This window comes from Heterocephalus glaber, unplaced genomic scaffold, assembly GCF_053883595.1.
Source record: "Heterocephalus glaber isolate CG9 unplaced genomic scaffold, H.glaber_assembly_v1.0 deba00001569, whole genome shotgun sequence".
NCBI classification, from domain to species: Eukaryota; Metazoa; Chordata; class Mammalia; order Rodentia; family Bathyergidae; genus Heterocephalus; species Heterocephalus glaber.
In genome coordinates, this window is record NW_028258354.1 from 6887277 (window position 1) to 6895922 (window position 8646).

General features: G+C 39.0%; 1 pseudogene across 1 annotated transcript; it reads right to left on the reverse strand.

Annotated features, from left to right (window-relative positions):
- Positions 1–2665: 2665 nt before the first annotated feature.
- LOC101722143 (attractin pseudogene) lies at positions 2666–7709 on the reverse strand (annotated as a pseudogene). The gene has a single exon (XR_015443395.1). The product of XR_015443395.1 is annotated as an attractin pseudogene (transcript).
- Positions 7710–8646: the final 937 nt, after the last annotated feature.

Consider the following 8646-nt stretch of genomic DNA (forward strand, 5'->3'; position numbering starts at 1 on the left):
TTCAGATTTCCTATTTTCCCAATTTCTCTATATGCCTCTCGAAGACTTTTACCTTGCCCCTCAATTCTCTATATTAATTAAAGCTTTTAGACTCTTGCTCTATCTGTAGCTTTCAAGTATATTAGAAATTTCAAACCAACCATTTTAGGATGACTCCATGTAATCACATATTGGAGTAAAAGAAAATCCGTACAAATATTCATGGAAAGTTTTAACCAAGTTAAGCATTTTGCTTTAATTCATTTCATCTTGTAAAAATATAATTTGAGCCAAAAAATGGAATTAATGCTTGTATTAATTAAAAAGATTTGTTACTGTGCTTGAGACTCGGGAATAAAATTTTTGAATGAAAGTGTGTATGTGTGTATCTACGCATACGTTATGGTGTGTCTCTTAAATATTCTCCAAAGGAAGAAAGACTGAAAGCTTAGTAGACAGCCTGTTGTGATACTGGACAGTGGTAGAAACCTTCGGTTAGTGGTGGCAAACCTATGGTATTCATGTTATTGCTTTTCCTTTAAAATAGAAGATGTTAATATGAGTTGTTTTGCCTAAAGTAAAACCTCAGTATTCAGATTTAATTGCAGTGTTGGTGCTTTGCAATAAAAAAGTGGGTTTGGGGATGCATCTTGGCACTTGGTCTCAAAAAGGTTTGCTATCATTACTGTAGGTGGTGATGAATCAAAATGAAGCTACATCATTGAGGGTATATGTTTAAGGAGACATTGGTATTATAGGCCCTTCCTCTTCTCTTTGCTTCTTCACAACTCACAAAGCAACCTTTGCTCTACCACATATTCCCCAATATGACATTCTGCCTTGGTATAAACCTATGAGCAACACAGACAGATGACCACTGAATGAAATCACTGAAATTATGAGCCAAACTAACCTTTCCCCCTTCAAGTTGTTTATTAAAGTATTTTTTTACAGCAACAGAAAGCTAACACAATATGAATAAGTGACATCATTTTTTAAAATCCTATGCTACCTTAGAAATAAATAAGCTTTTATCATTTCAATATGATAAAAAGTACTTTCATAAAAATCTAACACAAATATTTTAAAAATTCACATACTGCAAGTTGGGTGAATCTGTAGCAAAACCACTAATATTCTTAGTTTAATAAAAACAGCCAAGTTTTCTAAGTAACCATCATTAAAAATAAAAATGTATATTTTTATCTAAAGAGATTTACTATTCAAATAAAGCTTATACCTACTAGATGCTTGAAATTATAAAAATTGATTTTATTAAAATTAAATATTCAATTTGATGTAAATTATTCAAGTTTTTTTAAATGTTCATTTTATTGGTACAATTTAGATATACACAATGATCACATTCATCATAGGGAATTTATACATGTAAATGATGTATATAGATTTCTCTTTTTATCCCATTCCCCTGCCCTCCCTTCAATCTCTCTTCCCCTATTTACAAAAATCCCATTTCCATTCTTTTCTTTTCTTGTTTTTTCTTTTTCCTTCCTTCCTTTCCCACTCCCCTGTCTAGTTCCCCCTCCTTTTGAACAATTTTTTCTTATTTCACATTGTCTATTATAAATTTTGGTCCCTATTTACATTTTTAGTTTCTTACACCAGAGAGACAATACAATATTTACATGTGTGTCCAATTTATTTCACTTAAGAGTATAGCTTCAAGGTGCATCCATTTAGCTATGAATATCTCAAACTTATCCTTCTTTATTGCTGGGTAATACTCCACTGTATAGAAAAATCTTATGTTTTTTATCCATTCATCGATTGATGGGCATTTGGGCTGTTTCCAAGACTTAGCTATTACAAACTGTGCTGCTATAAACATGGGTTTGAATATATTTCTGTGGTATGAATCTTTTAATTCTTTTGGGATGATATCCAGCAGAGGAATAGCTAGATCAATGAGACCTCTAATCCTAGTTTTTTGAGGTATTTCCACACTGATTTCCACAGTGGTCCACCAGTCTGCACTCCCGCCAACAGCAAAAAAGGGTTCCTTTTCTCCCACATCTCCACCAGGTGTTTTGTTTTTTAATTAAATGGAAAGTGATTTTTGACCTAAAATAAAGTGGATGATCCAGAAGGAGAAAGTGTGAAAGAAAATCTGATTGTACATAGAAAGTTTGTGTATAACAACTCTTATGTTACATAGTTAAAATTGGTGAAGACTAGATGGTTGGATAGTTTTATTTGTAAGATTTGTTTTTTAAATTACCTTCAGTGTCAATAGTACACTGATGCAAAACTAGAGTCAAAATGAGAAATTTTCTTGAATTATTGGGTCAACTCTTAGAACATAAAAGTTTTAATTTACATTCTGAGTAATATACCTAGAGGGAAGATTCTGTGTCTTATCAGAATCGCCCCCTCTATTTAACAATGATAATATGTCTTAGTATATTTGCTGCTGCTATAATAGCATACAAAAGATGTAATTTATAAATAAAAGAAGTTAATTTGACTCATGATTTTTGAAGCTAGATAGTCCAAGAGCATGACAGTAGCATTTAGTAGTCTTTGTGTCTCATTATAACATGTTGGGAGGTCAAGGAAGGATTCATCTGAGATAGGGTAAGAAGGGGCAGAACTCACAAAACCTACTCTTGCAGTAACTAGTCCATTCCAAAAATAACAGGCATAAGCTTTTTTTTAAGACTGGGGATTGAATCTAGAATATTTTAAAATTTTTATTTTTAATATATATTTTAAATGACAATTATGGTATTATGCTATTACATTATAATTATATTTATGGGGTACATGCAACATTTTAGTACATGCATGCATTGTATAATGATCAGATAAGGATAACTGGCATATCTGTCACCTTAGACAACATCATTTCTTTATACTTGGAACAGTCAAAATCCTCCTTACTACTTATCATGAAATATTCAATTACTTGTCATCAACCATAGTTCCATTACTATGCTATGGAACATTAGAAATCATTTTTTTTCATCCAGTTGCTCCCCTGTACCCATTAACCATTCTCTCTCTACCCCTCCCTTCGCTCCCTCCCACCACTCTCCCCAAGCTCTGGTAACCCCTGTTCTAGTCTCGACTTTGTGAGATATAAAAGTTTAGCTTACACATGTAAGTGAGAACATGAAGTATTTCTTTTTCTGTGCCTGACTTATTTCACTTAATCTCCAGTTCCAATCATGTTGCTGCAACTGTAAAATTTTTTTAAAGAGAAAATACATCCATACAAGGAGTGGCATTAGCCCTCTAAGTATTAATGCTAGAACCTAGAAGAAACAGCACAATGACCTTTAAATTCCAGTAGAAAATTATTTCCAACCTAAAATTTTTAATTAAACTCAATGAAATTGTGAGGGTAAAAATAAAAGACATTTCAGTTGACAAAGCTCACAAAAAGTTAACTCCCATGTACTTTTTCTCAGAAACCTTGAGGAGAATGTGGTTCAGCAAAAGGAGGGAATGTATGAGAAGAATAAAGCAAAATACAGGAGTAGGTTAATAGAAAAACCAAACTATTTAAAAACAAAAACATGGATAATATTATATTCAGGATAAGCAGAGTGAACTTCCATACATAAAATGAGTTAAGTGTAAGCATAGTTCAAATCAGCTGTGAATAACAGTTTTACAGTCATAATAACATAAATAGAGATTACTGACTTGGCCAAGCATTGTGATATAATTGTATTCAATTAGTGGAAGAAGGAGATTGTCCATGTCTTTTTGGTGTGGGGTGAATTGCTGGTTGAGGCATTGTAAGACAATAAATCCTTATCTTCTACAGGATATCAAAATATTGAGCTGAAGGGAGTCATAAGAACTGTTTCAGGTCCATGAAACTCCTATGCTGGGAGAAGGCAATCTGAATTTGGATGGTCCAGGTAAAATTACTGACATAAACAAAGAAAGTGATATTTGGGTGGTTGCCAAAATCAAACTTCTCATTGGAGAAGCTATTTTTGTACTCCTTTATCTTGGTTTTTGAAACAACAGGAATCTCTTTACTGGCCTCAGATCAAGCTAAGCTGGCAGCCCAGGTGACGTTGAGATTGAAGTTATTACAGGCATATATGAATGAACATGTCTAAGTCCTTGTTTTCTGCATCAGGAGTAGCCACAAAATTGATGGCTGTGTAATAGCGATCATCTTCCTCGAGCAGGCTAAAAGTGAACTGATAGTCAATAAGAGCATAATAGCATGTTCCTTTGATAGAGTTTCCGTGGTATTTATTTTCTACTTCACATAGCTGGCAGTTGTTCCCCTTGATGCCCTTGGTGGTGCAGAAGCATCTGCCTGTGTTGGGATTGCACAACGATGAGTGCCCATTGCAGCTGCATGGCTGGCATTTGCCTCCATTGGTGGGATCTCCATAGTAGCCAGATATGCAGGTCTCACAGTGCTTACCGGTAGTTAGATTCTCACACTTCTCACAGACACTCTGGTTGATACATTTGCTGTGGCCATTGCTCTGACTAGCTGGACAGTGAATGAAAGACCAGTTGTATTTGTCCTCCGGACACATGCTGGAATTTAGAAGAGGTCGTGGGTAAGCAATTTCTTTAGAGAACTGAGAAGGCACCCTCATTGGCCCTGTATAGGAGCCCTCCATGCATTTTCCTTTCCATGTTTTGTTGTAATCAGTACACCAGCCACAGCCTGGCTGCTTCAAGTAATGACTACATGTATAGTAGCCAGAACAATTTTCAGGGGGACAGCTGTTCATCAAATATCATTCAGTACACTGCCCAAAAGGAAAGGAGGCCAGGTAGGCACTGGAGTCCACACACTACTTCCTGTTGCTGTACCACATGCACTCAAAGTTGCTGCTGGTGCACTCTCTGCAAGGCACATGGCTGCTGGCATTGCTTGGCACTGTGGTTGACAGGCCTTTCACAGATGCTGCCATTGAGTGTGTTGGTGCAGGGTGCAGCCTTCAATCCCCGAATATTGGGTTCTGACAAGATTCCACAGAAGCCAGCATTGCTGGGCTCAGATGGCATCCACTGCAGTAGGCTATTTATAAATGTAGACTTACCTTCCCAATACCAGTGGGACACACTGATCTTACAAAGGCCAACCCATGGGGTTAAGGTGAGTTTGGACATCCTCTGTGAAGACTGCATTATTCACAGCTGTTTAAGGACAAACTCCACTTTCTTCTGGGTTGCGAGGGAAGCCAAAAAGGCATTGTGATTTTTACAAGACAATTTAGCATTGTCATAATTCTTCTTGGCAGTAGTAATTTTCAAACATGAGTTTCCAATCAAATGCCAGTCAATGCCACAAACATATTCAGACAGGGCAATGCACTCCTGTTTCCTGGGCACCCACTGGCAGTTCTGGTCCAGACTACAGTTCCTGCAGCTGGTCTTCGGATTACAGTCATCCTTGGGTTTATCCCTGGGGCAATTCTCATACTTAGAAATGGAGATCTGGCTTTCTGTGCAGCTGTGATTCCTAGGGACACAATGGTCATTGCACCAGTGGCAGTCATTGGTGCTGGCTGTGCATCTGTAACAATCTGTGTTGTCACAACTGTCATGATCAAAGGTTATTTTGTGAAAACATTCTAAGTTTAACTTTTGGGATTGTTCTTCAGTTGTCAGCTCCCAGGAGACACACTGAGATGTTTTCCCATCCCAGACACACTGGATACCAGGTCCTGCTGATATGCAAGTAGCTTCACTCTGGTGTGCTTCACATTGTTCTGAGGTGAACGCCAAGATGTCACTGAGGAGGAGACTGTTGAAACCACCAAACACATACATAATGTTGTTATGTAAGACTGTTGAATGGCCAAATCTGTTGACATCATGGTGGAGATCAGGTCTGGGAAGCACTGACCAATGGTCACAAGCAATGTCATAAGCCATGAAATCTGAAGAAAAACATTTGGCACTATGGCTCATGAATGTGTCATTGTGTGTATTTCCTCCAAACACCAGCATGGTTCCACTCACTATTACAGCTGTGTGTAATGGGGAAATTTGCTGTCCTTAAGAATGATCCACATCTGGGTATCCATATCATATTTGTCGAGGTTATCAGTGAGTCCATATTTACCCACACTGAAAGCCTTATAGCCACCATGAACATACAGGGCATTGGTTTTATGATCATAAACACTGCTGTGCCCATAGCCCCCTTGCACAAGGGCACCCTGAGTATGTAACACATGCCACATGTTCTTATCCAAGTCATATTCCTGCACATTGCTTATAGAGCCATAGAGAGGGCAGTGACCAAACATGACCAGCATGACCACTCGGCCAGTTTTCAGTGTAATGATGTGTGCCGAGTGCCCAACCACTGCATACTGCTCTTTTGCCTTTGGGGTCAACAATGCCCATGACTCATTACGAATTTGAAACACTCTCAACTCATTGGTCACATTCCCTGTTGAATCAATTTTTCCACCATACATGTAAATTTTATCCTTATATAATGCTAAAGAGTGACCATATCTCAAAATCGCATTGTTCACAGGACGGTTTAGTGGAAGCCATTCGTTAAAAACAAGGTCATATGCTAGAACCATGTTGTAATTTGAGTTGTTAAACATATATCTTCCAAAAATCCACATTATATTTCCACTGACCACAGCTTTGTGAGATGCTCTAGGGAGGTTTACATTAGAATATTTGTCTAGAGTCCAAAATGACTGGTTAGCTGGCACTGGAATTGAACATCCAGGACCCTGCCACTCAGAAGCAGGAGCATCTTCTGACATCATTTGAACTGCAGATGCCTCGATGAGGAAAGCCACAGTTATCTGAACAGTGAGGAATGTCACATGATTCACCTTTCCATTTTTCAGAACATTCACACTCAACAGTGTTGCTAGTGTTACTGATCTTACACTCCCCTCGGCCTGAGCAATCATTTGGACACATGTCAAAACTGTAAGTGACATTAAATCCAGACAAATTATAAGCAGCATCACTAAAAAACTGCAGCAGGGCATAACCCGATGTGGCAAGGACCTGGGGACAATCTCATTACTATCTCAGGAACAATGAGGCCACTAAAGGCAGCAATTAGCGGTCCATAAATGGAGTCGCCATCATAAACATATAAACTGTCCCAATTACACTCTGTAGCAAAATGATTGAAATGAAGTCTCATTATCCAACGCTGCTGTCCTTCAATGAGCCATGTGCATTTTGTTTTGTATTTATAATTTCCGGGTCCATCTGTTACAAACCCAGAAGATCCAGTTAGGCTGAGGCGACTCCGCAGTGCTGGCACTGGGTGCCCACCCAGCCAGTGGGGCAGATCCACTGGCCAGTGCCGGGGTCGCAGTGGCCCCCATGGAGACAGGACCCCTCACATTTCCTGGCCTCAGCTGTAGCTGAGCCCGCCACAGCCACCTCCATCGCTGAGGCCAGGGCCTCCCAGGTCAGCAGCAGGGACAGCAGGAGCAGCAGCAGCAGCCGCAGAGATGGCGACATCAGCGGGGGGAGACGCAGCCCATTCCCCAGCCCAGGCTTCCCAGTGCCGGTTACATCCCCTTCCAGGTACCGCCCGCCCTCCCTGCCCGTGGGCGCTGTCCTCTCCTCCGTCCTCCTCCTAAACCTTGCCTCAGTCGCCGCTGCCGCCAGCATCATCTTCCCGGAGCTATGCAGACTCGCAGCAAAGAGGCGCCAGCACCGCTGGGCTGGGCCAGCTCGGTTGTGCCAGGCCGTGCGGGGCGGGGCTGAGCGGACGGTGGCTCCTGCGGTCCATCCTGAACCCTGCGCATCCTCACTGAGTTACAGCCCCAGTCATTTTGTTGATTTTTTGAGACTCGGTTTTACTAATTGGCTGAATGCCCAGTCTGGGAATTTGGGATTCCCATACTTTAACTTACCAGAGTGCTGGAATTGCAAGCGTGCCCCACATCACTTGGATCATTTATCATTCTTTGAAGATGGAGCCCTCAGAACCGAATTACCTCTTAAAGGCCCTATACCTTTATATCATAGTGGCAATTAAATTTCAGTAAGAATTTTGGAGGGGACATTCAAATCAGAGAAGTATCCTCGGTTACTTATGAAAACCAAGGTTTATCCTCTTGAAAGAGCTAGAGTTCATCTTTTTCAATCACGTTATCTCTTGTATTTGCTTTTTCACATCTTTTATTATCATTTTGGATGAAAAAGTTATGTTGTTGCTCAGTAATCTATGGTTCTATTTAGCCAAGTGTTGAAAATTTTTGACATTCTAGATAACTCGATATTTCGCCTTTATAAGAATCAAATTCTAAGTGATAGCTTGGTTTCAAATTAACTGGAAAATCTCAAAGGATTTGTTTTTTTACTTTATAGAAAGAGATTTTAAAAACAGAGTTATTTATATGCTTAATAACAAAAATTGTTGTCAAAGAGAAAGTGCTGCCTAATCAAGCTTGCATTTTATTTGTATGGTAAAATATTAATACAAATGTTTTAGAAATTAAATGTTAATGTTTTCAATGTCCATGATATACTGCATTCTGAAAGCTTTTCTTATTAGACAAAAGTACTCTGTTATCTGTTGCAATTCCAGTTATTTTAAAATGATATATGTCAAACAACCAAATTTTCTTGTCAGCAACATTATTTTTGTAATAAATTCTCATAAGATGCTTTATCATAGTATTTTGAGATTTTGAGATCTGCAGATAGTTTTTTGTTTGT